Raw genomic sequence first — 20,876 nt, forward strand, 5'->3', positions numbered from 1 at the left:
TGAGGTGACTCAACTGCTCTAACACCAGGTTGTGGGGACAGCTGCCCAACTGCATACATTTGCCCAAACTCTGCAAATTGTACACTTAAAATGGGTGCATTGTATGGATAACTTATCCCTCAATAAAGGTCTTACAGGAGTGAAAGAAAGAAACCGTTTAGGGAGTGATCTTCCCTTAAGATTAAAAACAACAACACCACGTATTCGATTCAAGAAAGTTTCCTAAAGACAAACTATATTCTTTTTTTTTTTTTAATTTTTTTTTTCAACGTTTATTTTATTTTTGGGACAGAGAGACACAGCATGAACGGGGGAGGGGCAGAGAGAGAGGGAGACACAGAATCGGAAACAGGCTCCAGGCTCTGAGCCATCAGCCCAGAGCCTGACGCGGGGCTCGAACCCCCGGACCGCGAGATCGTGACCTGGCTGAAGTCGGACGCTTAACCGACTGCGCCACCCAGGCGCCCCAAGACAAACTATATTCTTAGGATATGATTTAAATTTAAAATCTGCTCCTGGAGAAATTAATATTTGCTCAAACACAGCTACCATCCGACATTTCCAGCTGGTCTGTGTGTGGGTGGAAATATGCACGCACATCCGTGTCATCCTCTCGGGGGAGTCTCGGGAGGACTTTGTGACAGGATCCGAGGATGAACTGCCACCACGCATGGGAAATGAGAGGAGACAAACAATCACTGTGCTGCACTGGATGTGCCGCCGAAGCCTTTTAAAGAGAAGCCAGAGGGCCAGAGGAAGTGGGGGAGAGGAGGGAGAGGTGGGCTGGGGGCTGGTGGCGCGCCTTTAATCTCCTCCCCACAACTGGTGTGCTAGGGTGTTTGGGGACAAAAAGCAGCGGAGCAGGGGTCATGGGTCCTGCGTTTGAACGATAGTCAACCTGCCCTCAAAAAAAGCAGGCGCTGGTCAAGGTGGCATTTTCATAAAGGCGGACAGCTGCCTCCTGCCCTGAGTGTCAGCCCCCCTGCAGCCTTAAGACTGACTCTCTTTCTCTCTCTCTATTTCTCTCTCTCTCTCCGAAAGCCGGCTAAAGCCATATCAGCTGGCAAGATGAGATTTCTTTTCCATTTGTTTCCTACTTTTGAAAAACCAGCTTGAAGCTGTTAGGAATGTGCGTGAGGCACTCTTATGAAATATGAAAGTGGGGTGCAGGGCTGGGGAAGAAAAGCTAAGTATTGCGGAAGTGTTCGAAAGGGTGAGATAAAAGCATGGTTACGGCAGGCCGAGAGCCAGGCCGTTTGGCTGCTACCCTTGGGGCTTCTATTCCCTCAAGTGAGACTATCAGAAGGAGTCCACGGTTTTCAACAGAGCAGCATGACACTGAACGGATGCTTCCTGAACATTGGCACTCCAGACTGCTGGGTCTCTGCAGGTGGGTTTTATGCCCTGCTCTTTGGTTGCTGGAATAGAAATCCCACATGAATTGTGCAGCCGCAGCAGGCTTCATGGAGAGCAAAGAGGATTATGTGATGTGGGAAAGTGCCTTCCTCCTCCTTTCTCTTTTCTTTCTTTCTTTCTTTTTTAATGGAAGCATTCAACTTCTCAAAGAGATGGACCCGTGTCTTCATAGCCAAAGTGAAAGGGAGGCTTGAGGCAAAACTCTATTAATACAGACCAGGGGAGTTGTGCGGGCCACCCCTCCGCTTCCATTTCACATAGAAGAAAATATTGCCGATAAGTATTTTTTAAGACAAAAATAGAAAAATGGGCAAAGAATATAAACAGACAAGGACATATAAATTACAGTTAATATATAAAAAGGCTGCACACCCCTGTTAACTATGGAAATGTGAACAATGACATACCAGTTTTCACATTTCAGATTGTCAAAAATTAAAATGTCTGATAGTACTCCAAAGGCAGAGAGCAAGCCCTTCAATGTATTACTAGTGGGAATGTAAATGACAACAGCCCTTTAGTAAGGCAATGAAAAGCTCTTATTTTATTTTATTTATTTGGTAAGTTTATTTATTTATTTTGAAGGATAGAGAGAGAGAGAATGAGAACGAGCAGGGGAGGAGCAGAGAGAGAGGGGGACAGAGGGTCTGAAGCAGGCCCTGTGCTGAGAGCAGAGAGCCTGATGTGGGGCTCACACTTAGAAACTGGGCGATCATGACCTGAGCCAAAGTTAGACACTTTAACCGACTAAACCACCCAGGTGCCCTGAAAAACTCTTTTAAAGAAAAACAAAAAGACCCCTGAATTCCCACTACCCTACAGAAATAAAAAGCACCAGCATCTTGGGTGGTGGAAAAACTGGAAACAACCCAAAACCATCAATAAAGGAGGAATGAAGAATTATGCTACGTCTATGTTATAAAGCATCATGCAGATATTAAAAGGAATTAGTTGAACCCATATTTATTAATCTGGACAAAAATTTCCATGGTCTGTTAAGTGTGTAAAAGTTTCTAAGTAATGTAGAGTAGATCAAATATTTAGTAATAAATATAAACTCCCATCCCTTCTCACCAAAAATATATGAGTAAATAAGTTTGGATAGACAGAGAGACATAATTAGGTAATCTTGACTACCTTAAGGAAGGGAGAGAGTAGGAAAGGATTAAATTTTCTTTGGATTATTCACCTGTAACAATGACTATCATTACTTTTTAATTAAAACAAAGAAATTTAATCTTAATTTAAATAAATGGATTTAATTAAAATGAAAGAAATTCTTCAAATTAAATGTCTTTAGTTAAAAAAAAAATGAAATCAGTCCTCAGCTGAGATCTTGCTAAATTTAAAACCATATTTCTTCCATCAATCAATTTACAACCTAGTCCAAATAATACGAATGAAGAGGAACACAACCAGAGAAAAATAAATGAAAATACATGTCAAGATACTCCATCCCTTTGGAGGCTGGACAGCAATGTGAGTCAAGGCAAGAATGTAAAATTATGTGTTGTTTTTCTGGGTTGGGAAAGGGATAGAGTAAGGGATTTGAAGAACAGGATTTGGGTTATGGGTACTGTGGTAAAGAAAAGGTTAAATTACATGATGGGATTATTGGATCAATCTCGCTAATTGTGTTTTTCTAAATCTTCTAAGTCCTTACTGATGGTTTTGCCTTAAAAAATTACTGTAAGATTGTATTAACACTTCCATTCTGATGGTGGATTTATTCATTTCTTTTTTTTTGTTCATTTGTTCATTTTATTCATTTGTTTATTTAACCTGTAGAGAAAACAAATTTTCTTCTGGAATATTTTTGCAGTTTTATGGCTATTGTTAAGTATTTTTATATCTTTCTGGTGAATTAAACATATTATGATTATGTGATTACTGTTTTTATTCATGGTAATGCTTTTATGCCTTAAAATAAATTGTCAGATATTGATGTTGTTACACAAGTGTTCTTTTGTGTTTTTTTCTCTTTCTTTCTCCAGCTTTGTTGAGCTATAATTGACATATAGCATTGTGTAAGTCTAAAGGTATGCAATGTGATGATGTGATACACATATATCACCAAATGATTACAATAAGGTTAGCTAGCATATGCGTCACCTCAAATAGTTACCCTATTTGTAACTATGTGTGTGTTGTGTGTGTGTATGTGTGGCGAGAATATTTAAGACACTCGCTTAGTAACTTTCAAGTATACAACACAGTACAGTTAACTATAGTCACCATGTTGCACATTATACCCCCAGAATTTATTCATCTTACACCTGGAAGCTTATACTCTGGGACGAACATTTCACTTCCCCTCACCCCTCAGCACCTGGCAACCACCAATCTATTCTGTTTTTATGAGTTCTGTCTTTTTAGCTTTCCTATGTGAGCTCATACAATATTTGTGTTCCTCTGTCTGACTTACTTCACTTCGTGTAATGTCATCAAGGTCCATCTGTGTTGTCACAAATGGCAGGGTTTTCTCTTTTTCTAACGCCTGAATAATATTCCTTCATGTATAAATAATACATTTTCTTTATCCATTCATCTGTCAATGGACACTTAGGTCCATGTCTTGGCTATTGTGAATAATGCTGCAGTGAACAAGGGGGTATAGATATCTCTTATATAGATATATATCTCTATATATAGATATCTCTATATAGTTATATATCTATATAGAGAGAGATATCTATATAGATATATATCTCTTACATAGATATATATCTCTTACATAGATATATATCTCTATATATCTCTTATATAGATATATATCTCTATATATCTCTTATATAGATATACATCTATCTATGTCTAATATATCTCTTATATAGATATACATCTATCTATATCTATATCTATATCTATATCATCTATATCTATATATATCTCTTATATAGATATCTCTTATATAGTATATATATCCTTAAGATATATATCCTAAAGTAAAATTCCTGGATCATACAGTAGTTCTATTTTTAATTTTTTGCACTGGTGTTCTTTTGATTGGTATTAAAGTGGTGTGACAAGTTTATGTCTTCATACCTACCATTTAGGCATGTCTCTGGTTAATTGTTCATAGGTAAGATTTTTTTTTAATTTACAATTCTAATATTTGGTTTTTTTTTTTGGAGGAGGGAGTCCACTACTTTTAATTTTTTTAACATAATTTATTGTCAAGTTGGCTAACGTACAGTATATACAGTGTAGTCTTGGTTTTGGGGATAGATTCACGTGATTCATCGCTTACATACAACGCCTAGTGCTCATCCCCACAAGTGCCCTCTGTAATGCCCATCACCCATTTTCCCCTCTCCCCTGCCCCCCATCCACCCTCAGTGTGTTCTTTGTATTTAAGAGTCTAATATTTGTCTTTTAAATGAAGAGTTTTTCCCTGTAAATTTACTGTGCTTACTGAGTTACTTAAGTTTGTTTTTTACTGTATTATTTTGTGCTGTATATTTTCCCCAGGCCTTTACATTCAGTAGTCTCTTTCTCTGCCTGATACCTCTGGTATCTGAGTTATGGCTTTTATATGGATCTAGGATCTCTGCCTAAGTTTTCAGGTTGACAGTTCAGTTAGGTATTTTACCTGACTTTATCTTAGTTATGACTTTGTTTAGTTTTTGTTTACACTTGGTACACCCAAAGGCTCATTCCATTCCTTTCCATGTTGCCCTCGACCTCAGTGGGCTCAGGTCAGAGACCTGAGACCACTGTTTCTCTGGGAGGACCTTTAGGTACTTGTTGTCCTCTGGGCTCTAGTTATTGGATTCATCTTAATTTCTGCCTTTTGCAGACAACGAACTATGACCATTTTTCCTTTAAAATCTATTTCTCAGGGCAACTGGGTGGCTCAGTCAGCTAAGCATCCAACTTCAGCTCAGGTCATGATATGGCAGTTTGTGGGTTTGAGCCTCGCATCAGGCTCTGTGCTGACAGCTCAGAGCCTGAAGCCTGCTTGGGTTCTGTGTCTCCCTCTCTTTCTGCCCCTCTCCAGCTCACGCTCTGACTCTCAAAAATAAATAAACATTATAATTTTATTAAATAAATAAATAAAATCTATTTCTCTTCCCTCCTCTATTTCCAAAACCGCTACCACAATTGATCTTGGCCAAAAGGCCAAGAAGCAATACCATAACCACCATCACATCCTAAGTTTAGGTTATAGTGCTTCACAGTTACACATTTAATAGCTATTACAGTGGCCCTTCTAGACACAGTACTTTTTTTTCTCATGTCCCTGCCATCATGTTTTTCTTTAAACAGAAGATACAGTCATGACATGACTATACTCAAAAATTCCCATAGGCTCTCCAAATAAGTTAAAGGTAACTTCAGAGCAGCATTCCAAAGCAACCTAATCTACTACTTCAACTTTACCTAATTATTCTCTAATTAATTTGCTAGCATTGATCCTACCCTCCACCTCGACTATAAGCTTTCTCATCATAGTGAATTCTGTCATGTGCATTTTTTTATTTGTTGCTTCTTATCACCTTGATTTCTTGGTGATCTTCAACATCTTAATTATACCCCAACACTCTATTAGATGGTGAATTCATTGAGGGTTGACTGACCTTATCATTGTACTTTATTATGACAAGAACATAATGGCTACTCAGAAAAGATTTAATTACATACTACTATATATTGGTTGCTGCACTATGGGAAACAGGACTGTCATTATCATAGACAATGTTTATGTATACCTAGTTTCAATATCTATAATAACACCTGGTGATTTTTTAAAGTTAATGTTTATTTATTTTTCAGAGAAAGAGAGAGAGAGAAAGAAAGAGAGCAAGGATAAGCAGGGGAGGAGCAGAGAGGGAGACAAAGAATTCAAAACAGGCTCCAGGCTCTGAGCTGTCAGAACATAGCCCTACACAAGGCTCGAACTCACAAACAGCAAGATCATGACGTGAGCTGAAATCAGGTGCCTAATCCACTCAGCCATTCCAGCGCCCCCCTGGTAGCTTTCCTAATACAGAAATTTATGAATTGAGCAGGAGGTATTTGTTGTCATTCCAAAATCTGATCTTCACTTTATTTATGTTAATAAAACCCTAGGTTTATCTAGATATTAAGAGGCATGGCACATAAGGAAAGCAGCTCAGCACCAAGGGACAAATTGTGATTAGTTTACACCACAATTGTAATCCCATTCTCCTTACCAACACTTAGACATATGCCTTTGTTCTGACCAATGAGATATGGCAAGGTCTTTGAGTGATTCTTAGAAAAATCTCTAAATAAAAGAGACACCTAAGGACAAACTGGCCATCCTATTTTGGGATATAATTGGATACAGAAGTGATGCCTGAAACTGACATCACCATCCTGTGACCCTAAGGGGACAAACTTGAAGAAGAAAATTGATATGCTGGGAGGGGAGCACAAAGATGGAGAGAAACTAGGTTATTGATGACATCAGTCCTGGAACCAGCAACACCTAGATCCTATTCTTGCTACCAATTATAGACATGAATTCTTCCACCTGCAGGCTAAAACCAAGGAGCTCAGAATGTGTGAGCACTCACTGTAGATTATTTGTGAATATGTTATTATACAGTTAAAGTACTAATATAAAGAAAAGAATAATATCTATAAAAGAGTTGATGTTCATTTTGAAACTGATTTCATTCAATTCTTCCACACTAAGGGGTTGGTTAAAAAGGTTTAGCAGGTGTGGTTAAGAAGACTGTTTCTGGCTTCATTCTGTTCTTTCTGTTCCATGATTTCCTGGTCATTGTGTTCTTACATTAGGAGTCTTACTACTTTCAGAAAAAAGATAAATCTCAACCCCAACTCATGTGAATGATTACTTGTATTTTATTTTAATTTCTGGATATTATCCAAGTGTGGATAAGGATCAGTCAATATATGCTGAAAACTACCCAGTACAAGTCACCATTACCCTTGGATTGTACTGCTACAAGGGAGCTCAGTATCCTCGAAGAAATCTGAGGCTCCTTTCTCATTCTCTTGGCAATGGTTCAGCCTCTTTGCTTGCCCTTGCTGTTCTTGGACTGCCCAATCCTGCTCTGTCCTGTAACTCTATGCCATGAGTGGTTAGCAGAAGTCCACAGACACTGCTGAAAGAGGAAGGGAAGACATGTTTTATATTTTGACTTTTTTCTTGGTTAACTTCAATGAATTTTCTCATTGCAGAGTAACACGGATTCTTTGCTATTTCCTACTTTCTACTTCCGCTACAACATCAATAAACCTTTGCCCTGCCATATTTCAAACCCTGTGGCTCATAGTAAGGGTAGCATGAGGCTTGGAGTTTGTGGGGATACACATTAGTTTAGAATTTCCAAGGTACTGAGCTACATTTGAACGTTTATTTTTTGCTGTTTGCCCAACTCCCAACAGGAGAGTTTTGATTTAGTTAGTGAGGAAATTAACCCTACTTTCCCTTATTCTTTCTCTGGCAAAAAGGCAAGAGAGGGAGAACAATTATATTGCAAGACAAAGGAAAACTTCACTTTATTTCATACCTGGGAAGGCACAGTACTTCCTCCAGGATGAAGAGGAGAAAAACTGAACAGAAGTTCAACCCTGAAGATAACTAAAATGGTATAAAAACGGTATGGTATATAAAAATGTTAATTTAAAACTAGAACTAAACCAGTTAGGTATTTTTACATATAGGGGTGTGTAACTTCTTGAATGGTGACTATTTTCTCTATGGGTTTTCAAAATAAATCAGTTTTTGTAAAGCTCTTGTTTCTACCCCTTAATTTAGGCAGAATATTTTGGTATACAGAAAATAAAATCATCTGTAGCTGTTATCTGTAACTTTATTGACCTTTGAAAGCATTTATTAATTGTTTTTGTTTTTTTTGTTTTTTTTGTTTTTTTTGGTAAAAATAGGGCCATGTGTATGTGACATACACATTTAAAAATATATCTTTCCCACTCCTGAATCAATTGGCCTGTTATCTTGTTCTCTAAACCTATGTCATTCCACTTCACTGAACTGCTTGGGGGCATCTCTACTGCTACACTCCCATAATTAATCATTTTCTTTTTGGCTGGTTTGGCTGAGGGCCTCTCATTAGCCTGACATCTAGTCTCCTCTTCTCGGCTCAATAGCTCAATAGTTTTATCAACTTCCCTATGTGCTCTGCATTGAAGTTTACATTTGTCTTTTAACCATTCATTAGGTGGTGACACTAGAATGGAAAAGAATGTAATTGACTGGTGGGCATCTTGACAAGAGAAAATAGTAACATCTTTATTTTCAAGGACAGAAAAACAGAATACCCAAGAGAGAACTCTTCAAAGATTCAAGTAACCAGGAGGAGAGCTTTCCTGCATGAGCAAAAAGCTCTGGTGACAATGTTTCCATAGGGGATTAACATATTAGAGTAGGAAGAGATTTGCAGTCATTGCTGATTTGATTTGGATGCAAGTCAGGATTTATATTCCATTGATTTTTAGAAAAAAATCGCATTTATTATGGAAAATTTAAAACACATACAAGATTAGAATAACATAATGAAGTCACATGTATCTATGACCCAACTTAAACAATTATCACTCCAGGGATCTCTTTAGTTTTTTTCTTTTAAATAGGGTTTCCCTACAGCTTCCTTGGGCTGAGCTTTAAGACAGTAGGGGCCTCCCTCAAACAAGAGTAGGTAGCAACTTTGAAGATTCCTTCCCAAGTCAAATTTTTAAAAAGTGAATTATTTTATCCAAACATTATATACATAAAGAAAAGTACACAAATCAAATGTATAGCTCAGTGACTTTTTATAAACTTGATACACCTGTGTAGCCAACAGCCAGTCAAGGCACAGAATATTACCAGCCTCTCAGACACCTCTGTGTCCACTTTGAGTTACTAACCCCTGAGGCGGTATTACCTGCACTCAGTCCTAATACCTTAGTTTTGCCTGTTTTGGAACTTTATGTAAGAGATCGCATTGTATAATATGTACTATTCTGTGTCTGGCTTCTTTCTCTCAATTTTGTGAGGTTCATTCACTTCGTTTTATGTAGTTTCAGTTTATTCATCTTTGTTGTGTATCTTTCCACTGTATGATTAGAACACTATTTATTTATCCACTGTATTATTGGTAGATATTTGGGTTGTTTTTAATTTGCAATTATTACAAAATGGCGTAGCTGTGAATATTCCTACACATATTTCCAATATGTTTATTCCTGTTGAGTATAGATCTAACAATGGAATTACAATGTCGTAGGTCTTACATATAATCATTTTAAATTGAAATACTTAAATATTGCCAAACAGTTCTCAACCTGGTTATTTCTATCTACATTCTCACCTCCAATACATAAAAGTTCAAGTTGTGCCACATTATCACCAGGATTTGGTATTGTCAGTCTTTTTAATTTTAGGCATTCTGGTAAGTGTGTATAGACATCACACTGTAATTTTAATTCACATGTATCTGATGACTATTAAGCTTGAGTACCTTTCCATGTTTCCATATTCTCTTTTTAAAGTGTCTCTGGGGGCACCTGGGTGGCTCAGTCAGTGGAGTGACCATCTGACTCTTGATTTCTGCTCAAGTCACTATCCCAGGCTCATGGGATTGAGCCCACGTTGGGCTCCCCCATGAGCGTGGAGCCTGCTTAAGATTCTCTCTCACTCCCTCTGTCCCTCTCCCTGATTTGTGCACTCTCCCTAAATAAACAAACAAAAATGCGTCTCTGAATCTCTTACTCATTTTTCAATTGTTTTGTTTATCTTTTACTCATTGAATTATGGGAGTCATATATTGTTGATACATATGCGTCTTTTGTTAGGCATTTGTACTGCAAATATTTCCCACTGAGTGGCTTGCCTTTTCAGTACCTTATTGGTGTTCTTTGATAAACAGAAGTGTTTCGGTTTTGTTTTTAATATCAGGCACTTTTTGTGTCCTATTTAAGAAATTTTTGTTTACCCCAAAATAATCTCCCATAGTTTTCCTCTAAAAATTTTTATTGTTTCTCACTTTGTATTCAGATCTACAATTCCTCTGGAATTGATTTTTGCATACAGTTTGAGGTAGGGATTCAGGTACATTTTTTTCCTGTATGGGCAAGCAACTCATTTACCAACACTTGTGCAATGACTATCTTTTCACCACTGCCATGCAGCATGATTTTTGGTGTGTGTGTGTGTGTGTGTGTGTGTGTGTGTGTGTGTGTGTGTATGTTTCTAGACTCCCTATTTCTCTTCCATTAGCCAATTTGTTTATGATTATGCCAGTACCACACTGTTGCTATCATTTTTAATATGTTCCGATAATGGGTAGAACACCTCCTCCAGCTTTATTGTTCTTTTTCAAGACTGACTCCAACTTGCTATTTCTGGTCTTTTACAATTTACATGAAATTTGGATCAGCATGTCAATTTGTCAGTTTATACATGTACAAGTTTATACACACACATACACACATGAGCCCTTTTGCTAAAATTTTGGTTGAGAATTATTTGGGTAGTGGCCTGTTACAATCTCTATGTATAGCAGGTGGGAGGATGGGAAGATAGCAGGCCAGAGAAATAAATGGGCCTAGGTAAGATCCCAGAGCATAATAGATCATGTTAGATATTTTGAGCTTTGTTCCAAGAGCAATGGAAAGTCATTGCAGGGAAGCTAATAATCCTTTGGTGACACTTACCAGGCCCTCACCAGTGGTAGGTTCTGTGAGGACTCAGCTCTGTTTTGTGGATGTCTAAAGCACCAGAGAGCACATGTGTTCAGATGTCATATCTTATGAAGCCTGATCTACAGCTGCATTTTCTTCTTCATTACTGTCTGAAGTGACATAGAAGGACCTCTGGAAGTCATCAAGTCCATCTCAAAGAAGTAGATTCTTTCTTATTGAGAGCATCAAAACCATTGTTCCTGAACTAAGTGGCACTAATAAGCCACAGTCAGTTTAATTGCCTCTGTCTCTATGTGATAGAAATGTCACCTCAAATCCCAGCTGTGTGAAAAGAGGGGGGGCATCCCCTGTGGGCTGTTGGGGCCTGTCAGTAAACAAGAGGGGCCACATTCCCTAGACACTGTTGTTATTGATAGTCTTGGGGAAGGGGATCAGGCTGGAAGGGCAGGAAAGGAGAAGGGAAGTATGCAAATAAAATCTTATGTCTGATTTCCCACTATCAGCCATAACTCATATGTGACTATGTTGACCTAACACATGGGGCATCTAGGACAGCCAGAAGTAATTATTACTCCTTTTCTTACTGTAGATTTCTGTGATGTGTATGCATATGTGCATGTGAAATATTATATAATAATGGAAATGTAGTGAATTATATGCAATCTGCACCATCAACAGAACAGTTTCCTTTGTAATCAACGAAGACATTATTCTCTGTGATTCTGTACTACCCAATCTGCACATATGTAAATGGCAACCCTGGTGCCATTATGAGTTTCTTTATTCATGGAAGAAGAGGGGCTTGACCTTAGTAAAACTGGACCCAAGTTACTCCTTATTCACCCTTAGATCTACTTCAATCTGGCTTAAAAACAGAAGAGAAATTGTTGCACCTATGAGTCTCTGTTGAAACCTAGATCAGTGTTTGCAAATGCAAGACAACTGTTTGTAATTATCCTCTCAAAATTTGTCATTCCCTTACTTGATCGAAACAAAGGGCTTTGGATAGCTGAGCATTTGCCATATAAACTAAATGGGTCCTCCAGGAGTTTTGTGAATCCAATCATTGGGCCCAATTAAGTTCTTCTGAGGTCAAGTTTGTACAAAGGTGGCCATGTCTGATATTGATTCCAAGTCACCTATCATGCCCCCTTCTTTCAAGCCACGCTGCTCTTTCGGGTCCTTGGTGTCTTTTCCTACCTGAAAAATCCGTTTTGTCATTTCCATTCATTGTAGAAGTTCAAAGAAAGTTAAACTTCAAAAGGAGAATTTAGGGTCTTGTTCTTATTTCTCCCCAAAGGCACATTATTCTCTAAGTAAATATACTAAAGTTTTTCTAGTGCCAAGGATAGAGATAAAGCCTTTGTCAGGTCACAAAAGGTTCTGCTGCATCCTTCTTCCAAGAAAATGGTTACCATTCACTGCTGTAAATTTGCATAACTTCAAAAATCTAGGAAACAGAGCCTATTCCAACAAAAATCTGCTCTAAGGGGCCTGCTACCTCTATCTTGAAACACCTGTATGCAGGCTTCTCTGGATTAAAATAACTACTACATCTCACCAGGCACTCTGTAATACGTAAAGCATTTGGCCAAAGTGCCATGTTCATATACACCACTCAAAAAATGGCAGTTATTATTAAGCTGTTATTTTGGGGTCTTGCATTTTTTCACATTGGAAAAATATTGTAAGATGTGTAACAAAAATAAGAAAATGGGAGAAGTATGGTTCTTCAGTGTGTATTTTGCAAATACTCAGTTTTTTTTTTTTTTAATTTTTTTTTTTTTTTACGTTTATTTATTTTTTTGGGACAGAGAGAGACAGAGCATGAACGGGGGAGGGGCAGAGAGAGAGGGAGACACAGAATCAGAAATAGGCTCCAGGCTCTGAGCCATCAGCCCAGAGCCCGACGCGGGGCTCGAACTCACGGACCGCGAGATCGTGACCTGGCTGAAGTCGGACGCTTAACCGACTGCGCCACCCAGGCGCCCCCAAATACTCAGTTTTTTGACTGTTGCTTTTTAATTCTGGATATCATTAAACGCTGGTAATGACTTCTTACCATTCAGGAAGAAATACCTAAGTTTATTTATCAGAGAACACTGAATTCCCAGGAAAAGGGACTAAAATTCCCCAAATCTTTTACATTCACTTCAACCCTGGGTAAGACTATTGAGTTAAGGACAATCCTTCCCATAACACACTGAATTAGCAAACAAATAACTTTTCTCAAAGAGATTGCTTTTTCTAATCCCACTTGGTTCAGTTCTGAAGCATAAAGTTGCCTTTATAATTACAGTAACAGGTGATATTTTTAGCCATGTGTCCAATTTTATTAAAATTTTATGAGTTAGTCATATTGTATAAAATTCTCATTAGTTACATAAAAGCAAAAAGGAGATTATTAATGGTTAGTAGAATGCTAGAGAAAAATCTTACATAAAAGTGTTTGCATTTTTGTTCCTAATGTATAATGTCATACACCTCAATCTTCTGTTTAACATTTTGTGGTCAGTGCCATATTCTGATGCCATCCTGATTCATAGCAATGACAGAATATACATTGAGTTTCATTCATATGCTTTTAAAATTCATACTCCAGAATTAAATTTTGAATTTGCTCCTTGGCTAAGTATTTCCTTCAAGAGAATTATGTATACTATAGTTTAAAAGGAGTTTCATATTAAGGCAGAGATGTTATCAGGCTACCCAGAGTACCCTAAAATGGCTTAAACTTTGTGACTTACCCATGATATAGAGTCCTTTGTTCTACAGTCTCTAAGGCCTGATAATATTAGTGTCTGAGAAGAGATCTGTCTCAAGGACCAATTCACATTAACTCAAGTTCATATCAAGTTCATATCAAGTTCATGATATACCAAAATCTAAGAACCAGATAGCTAATACATTAATTTGTGGTAAGACAATAACTGATGTTGGAAATGGAACAATCCACATGGGCTTTCAAATGATACTGAGAAAATATGAAATTAGGAAATGGTGATTTAATTTTAAGTTTAATGTTCTTATGCTTTGACAGCATGATGTATCCATTTATATGAAAGACAAATATCCATCTTCTCTAATCTCTAGGAAGAATACTAGGAGCATTCCTGTGATTTTGCTATGTTGGAGAGTAGGCCATGGTTCTGCAATGTTTTTGAATAACTATTTTACTGGCATTCTGGTGAGGAGGTACAACCTCATTATATAGAACTGTCCCACATTTTACAAAAGTTTAACATTTCTGGCCCCTAGTAAGGATTACAATGATACTCTAAAATTATTATTACAGCTTCCAAACAGCCTCATATACTTTCCAGTGCCCCAGTGGAGGAAGGGGTCCTCTCCTGGTTAAGATCTACAGGTTGGCCTTCAATGGAAAGGGTCAAGAAGTAAAAAACTACCTTCTGTACAGTATGCCTACTTTTTGATTGGCTAATTTCTGATATTTTATGGTCTTATGCTTTTCTTTCCCAAGGAAATCTTTTAGAGGTCCATGTCATAGCTAGAAGATACCAAGAGATATTCACTGGACGCCACCTGGGGACCAGGGTAGAGTCCATAGGGAAGAATCCAAGGAGCAGACTCTAAGGGTCAACTTTATCAATGCCAATGAGGCATTTACACTTTTTAGTGACCAAATGTGTCCCCAAGAGATCCTACATAGAACCCAGTGTGATATACAAATGGAAGTGAATACTCTAGTGGGAATTTGATGAGGTACAAGGGGAAAATCCACCTGTTCAACTTTCTAATGCTCCCTGAGGCAGCCCATGAGATAACTGTATGAAACTCGAGGGATGTAAGGAATGTAACTTCAAGAATTCTGTTTGTCTAGGCCTTTGCATGGTTTGGTTATACTCATTGAGGTAGATAATCACACACGGAATTGAACCAAAATCCCATCTTATAATGTAGTATGTTTCTCCCCAGAATGTGCTCTCAGGAGTCTACAATAGCAGATGACAGCTGTTCCTTCAACTCGAAATTCAGAGTGATGGCTGCCTTTTTCTCAGGAGCATGGATTACTAGTGATCCTGCCTTCCTGAGATGGTAATTCTGGGCCATACATCACCACTACAAGACCCTGAATTCCCACTGGCACTCAGCTCCCATCTTTCCTTGACTTTGGCAGAAGATATGATGGCATCTTTACTTATCTCTCTCCTATCTTTGGAGACGTTGTCTATCTTTATGATGGACTTTTAGGCTCTGCCTTGATCTAGTATATATTTTTCTTGTTAATTTTATAAATACTATTTATGTTAGACTTCTCTAGGAGTCTAGAGGTGCTCTGCAGTGGTCCTAGAAACCACCTATATAACTTCTGCAACTGTCTCCAAGTAAAATTAAAGGAAAAAAATGCAAGAGAATTCAAGAGATCAAAAGGAAATCCTAAGTTTTAGTCGTAGTGTGCTCTTTGTTTATTCCCAGTGATTAGTAAGATGGGTAGTTCATAAATGAGGATGCTTCTGTCAGTCCTCTGTCTTCTATTTCAAATACAGAAAGGAAAACCTTTGAGTTGGAACTGAGAGAAGATGGAGTCTCTCTGGGCTCATTCCCTGCCTCCATGAAACAAGTTCACTGTTACACAGCTAGTAAGATGATTATTAAGAAGATTTTGTTACACCTTATCTGACTTCTAAGGCCAGGCCAAAGCAAAACATGTTCCTCTTCAATGATTCTAGTGTTGAACTATTTACATTTGAGTATCTCTTCTCCCCTACTCTCCCTGTACTCCCACTTTTGGTGCCCATTTTTTCCCCATATTCTCTTCTTCAGGCCACCAAATGAGCTTTGATAATTTTAAAATTATATTTCATTACCTATAAAAATATCTAAAATAAAATTTTGAACAGATTATATTAGTAGAATTCTAGGCATTATGGAATTAAGTAAGAATTATGGATGTGGCACTAACTTTCTAGAACTCTGGATATCACTCCATGTGATAACATCCATGTAGTGGGTTACCATCTTGTATTTCTACACAAATTCTACCCCTTCCTAGATTCTTTCCCATTTCCAAGGGAAGAGGGTTGATGATTTGATTGGTCAATTTGGGCAGCATTAACATGAGAGTGTTTGTTCTGTCCATGTATATCACCAGTTTAGCTCTCACCCTTCCATCCATGAGACTAGGTAAGAGGACCCATGGGCTATCTTCAGTGACCCTGTGACCATTTCTCTCAAGATGAGGAAGAAAATCCACAGAACTAGAAAACTCTCCTTTCTTCCCTTGTTTTCCTTATGCCATGCATGTAGCTGAAGATTTCAATTTCAGAAGTGGTAGAAGTCCCATTTACAACTTATCTCTAACTTGTTTACTTCACCCCTGCCTTTGTAGAGAGATATATTTGGATACTGGACATTTATTAAGCTTTTAACAAAAGTGTACTTATTACCATTTGGCTGCTTTCCTTTGCGATGAGTTCCCCCAAGGAATTTAGTTGACAGTATAGAATAGGAGGAGGCACAAGGGGGAGGGAAGAGGGTAGCATTAATTAACAGAGCAGGGATAGAAAAATCCTAGATCTGTGGCCATAAAAACAATGATGAATCTCTTAGTTCTACCATAATATCATGAGCTCATTGGAGTTCATTATTCAACACCAGGGTATCTTGAGGGCTTGAGATATTCTCTGATCAAAGGGAAAAATTCTCCTCTTATCCTCTTAAAACCATATGGATTAGTAAGAGGAATTTAGAAAACTGAGTTAAACCAAAATTGTAAACTTATCAATAGAAAACGAGAATTAGGAATGGTGGAAAAGTTCAGGCTTATCATTATTTCATATCAATTTACCATCTGTTCCAGATTGAATAACCCATCTGGTGTCTGCTGCCAACAACTATCAACACATCTTCCAGATGCCTCTGCTGAACGTAATTATTAAAGTTTTTACTTGATTTAAAAACATGTAGAGGAGCAAAGTATGTATGTTTCATCCCAAATGAAATTGCAATGGTTTTCACTTTTCTGATGACTGCAATCTATTCACACTAAATCATTAGCTGGGCTGAAGGTCTGCTTAAGAGTAACAACCTGTATGTGTCGAGCAAACTTAACAATTATGATGGCGAACACAGCTATGGGTAATGGTAACCAAAGGCCTACGAGAGGAAAAGATTCAGAGAAATTCCAGCCTCTTATAAGAACCAGAGAGTGCTAGAAATGTAAAAAGACTGACCAGAGTTCTCACAATCACATGTACTGACTTATTAAACATATATGTATGCGAGTGTAACTCCAGCTGCTGCAGTTTGGAGCTTAAGAAGATGGATGCCACACTAAGAGAATTAATTGTCAGTAAAAGTTGAGTCTGCCTAAAATAAAGCCGGGCATTGACTTTAAGTAGGCAGCCGAGAGGCTGCATGGTGCAGACAGAACTTAGTACTGAACTTGAAATCGTATGATTTGGGTATGAGCCTTGAGTCTGCTAGTTGTCTGACTTGTGCAAATCACTTAATCTCTCTGGCCTTGTCTGCTCATTTTTCAAGTGTCACCAGAAGAATCCTGATAAAGCTCCTTGTAAACTATAAATCAAAATAGAGCTATTTTACACCCTTTTGTAATAAATCAAGATACAAATGGATTTTAATAATCAGTCAGTAAAAATAAGTTTATTACGTAAAGTATCCAAAGTATGTTTTTTATCCAGAGTAAAATAATGAAATATAAAATTTAAGTCAGACACATACACCCAAACTGATTCACAAAGACTGAAAAAACTTCATGAGGGACAAAGTTGGAATAATTCTTTTACAAATCATCAAATTAATCTTTGTTAATTCAAATTTTTCCCTACTTACCCTCACTTTTATGAAGTGACCAGCTTAATACAGTGTGAATTTAATTCAATAAATATTAATTGAATGTTTACTATGTGCAAAGGTTAATGTCAGACTCTAGAGACAAGTACAGAATTGCTAATCACCTAGCAACTGACACAGCTATCTTTCTTGTCTATACTCAACACCCTTTCTTATTGGTTGATACTTATTCTGCACTGACTATTAAAGATTTGAAGATCACCTCTGGATACATATATCAATAAAACACAGTTTCTCCTAGCCTTTGCCCATGCCTGAGCTTCATCTCAGTTTTCCAAATGCACAGTTGGTATAGGACACTAATTAAAGCATGGAGAGTTAAAGCACCAGTTAGTTTTATTGACTAAAGTGTACTAATTGATTCATTTGGTTGACATTAGGAGTTTGGCCATTAGAATCTAACTTAAGTTTACATTTTGCTGGGGAATCTGTGGCTTCCTATCTTGACCCACAATTTCTTTAGTGATATTTTTATTTTCCTGTCTATTGATAATAGCTTCTCCTGATAAACTAAAGTTATCTCTATTATCCTGACAAGTCTGTAAAATCAATACTGTTGTCACTTGATAGGTTGAGCTTGGATCTTAGATGTATCTAGTGTATTTCCTAGGCAGTGGTGACTAGGTAGTAAAGAAGTTGACTCCAGATCTGTCTGATCTCACATGCAGTGTTGTTTTTTTGTTTTTTGGGTTTTTTTTTTTTTTTTTTTTTTTGGGCTATTCTCTACTGAATGATTAGCAGGACTTCATCCTTATCATGGGCCCAATTTTATCTTGAGTCATACCCTACTTCTCTCCAGTATTTCTATTCCTTATCCATCAGATTATATTTCAAATAGGAAACCCACATTCCCATGGTGAAAAGGGGAAAATTTCCTCTCTCACCATAGCAATGAAGATAAATAACATTTATCCTATGACCAGGCAGGAATATCTTAATCATCACAACTGAGTGGGTAGTGAACTCCTGGTACCATTAATAAAAAGGGACAATTTCTTCATTGCAAAATCTTCTGGTACAGAATGCACAGAATTCTAGGGGTTATGGGACAAGAAGGCTTACCATGAATTTCTATAAATGAAGACTCTCAAGACTCTAAGTGTCATCCAAAACAAAACAGACACAAGGGTAATTCCCAGAAGAGGGGTGGGGGAATGGTAGGCAATTCTCCCTTATCATGCTTTTATTATATGTGGGCACCAGATCAGTGGCTTGCATCCACTGCTTCATGTAGTTAGGTGGATTATCCTCCTTAGAGAAACCTTGTGACTCTGGTTTCATCACAACTAACTATGCGCTAAGCTTTGTAGGTTCTGGTTTTTCTCATTTCCTTTCTCTTCTTCTCCAGTACTATCAGGATTGTACTTGAAAGATCACATTGACAGATTGCTTCCATGGGATATTTTTAGTGTTGTGGATAAGAAAATCTCCAGCAAAGGTCAGATCTTTCACTGTTTTAATTAAATTGCAGTGGAAGGAGATTATATCATAAGGGTGGCCAGCCAGCTAACTCTGCCGCAATATACACAAAGCCATCATAAGTCTCTTTTGTTACCATGTGTGCGTAAGAGTGACGTGGGGCACCAGGGCCAGGTTTTAATTTAAAATGAGTCTTGATAATTACTTCGATTTTTTTTTCAAATTGTTGTCAAGGGATATTAAATAAGGTTTTGTAGATTCACAGTGACTCTGATTATTACTTTTTATTAGTATGATATTTTATTACTTCCCCTTCAGACATAAGCGGGTAATTTTTAGCCATCAGTTATTTGATACCACCAGCTTAAATCCTTTCCATCACTTGTAGAAGATATATGCCTCCCCTGGAAGTTTTCAAAAAGTTTTTTCCCCATTTATTTACCTTCTTGTGTATTCTCCCAATGAGAAAATTGAGTTCATTTCGAAAACAAGTATCTTACACATATCTCCTCAAAGGATTCGTTGTTCTAAGGGAAAGAGAATGTTAAGGGCTGTTTCTGAAGTGCTCTATGATGAGGTTGAAATATTGCTGCTTTGAAAATGAATACAGACAGTTTCACTTATAATATATGTGCTTCTTACTGGACTCCAAGCAAGCAATAACTAGCTCCACAGACGATTCAGCTCAACATCCCTTTTAGTCTAAGTGAGTGGGCAATGAAGAATTTTAAATTGACTTTCTTGGGTTACAAATCAGGTATCAGCATATTTATTTAAAATTCTAGAAAATATCCTGAAAACTACTTTTAAAGGATATAAAAGAAAGCTCTTATCTCAATTAGAACTACCTATCACTTGGCTCTGTGGGTTTTATAGATTCACAATAAGTTTGACTTATTAAGCAAAGAGAAAAGCCATTGTGCAGAATGTAACAAATGAGAACTGGTTATCAAGACTATGAAAACACGATAGTGCTATGGTACATGACTATTACTAATTATCTCTTATGATGAGTTCCTTTTTTGGAAGACTAGAGAAGCTTCTTACATGCAATATATAGGGATAGAAAGGCTCAAGGGAGAGGGAGAGGACAGAAAGAGACAGGGAAAGAGATGGGGCACTAATCAAAATGTATCTCTATTTGACTTTTTCTGCTTATAAAAAAATGATGTGAAGGATCCCAACATCCTTCCTCTGCTTCTTCCATACACATTCCTTTTTTAATATTGATAGCTTTCTCTCCATCTGCCAATTTAGCTGTAGTATCTCTCCTGAGAAGACTATGAAAATTATCCATTAGATCCAATGAATTCAACTTCAGTGGCATTCTTGTTCTTTGGGTAGCTATTTGTGATCTAAAATCTGGTCCCACCCTAACTACTGCCCTAATTAATTTTTCCCCTTCATGGCCAAAGCTCTTAAGAGAGGTATTCCCACAACTTCCATTTGCTCCACACCCTCTCTAATATGCTCTCTTTTAATTTGACTTATGCCTGTTCCATTTCACCCAAAGTGCTTTCAAAAGGTCAATGATAACTTCTCTGTGAAACTTGAAAGTTTAGACT

The 20,876-nt window shown here is 37.5% G+C and overlaps 1 long non-coding RNA gene and 1 pseudogene across 1 annotated transcript; one reads left to right on the plus strand and one right to left on the minus strand.

Annotated features, from left to right (window-relative positions):
* Positions 1–5,321: 5,321 nt before the first annotated feature.
* LOC121017132 (uncharacterized) lies at positions 5,322–5,550 on the minus strand (annotated as a pseudogene).
* A 2,315-nt stretch (positions 5,551–7,865) lies between these two features.
* LOC121041289 (uncharacterized) lies at positions 7,866–16,945 on the plus strand. The gene is made up of 2 exons (XR_005795651.1): positions 7,866–8,012; positions 16,877–16,945. It is a non-coding gene; the product is annotated as an uncharacterized LOC121041289 (long non-coding RNA).
* The last annotated feature ends 3,931 nt before the right edge of the window (positions 16,946–20,876 follow it).

Source organism: Herpailurus yagouaroundi, unplaced genomic scaffold (genome assembly GCF_014898765.1).
Source record: "Herpailurus yagouaroundi ecotype Mexico unplaced genomic scaffold, PumYag 29, whole genome shotgun sequence".
Taxonomy (NCBI): Eukaryota; Metazoa; Chordata; class Mammalia; order Carnivora; family Felidae; genus Herpailurus; species Herpailurus yagouaroundi.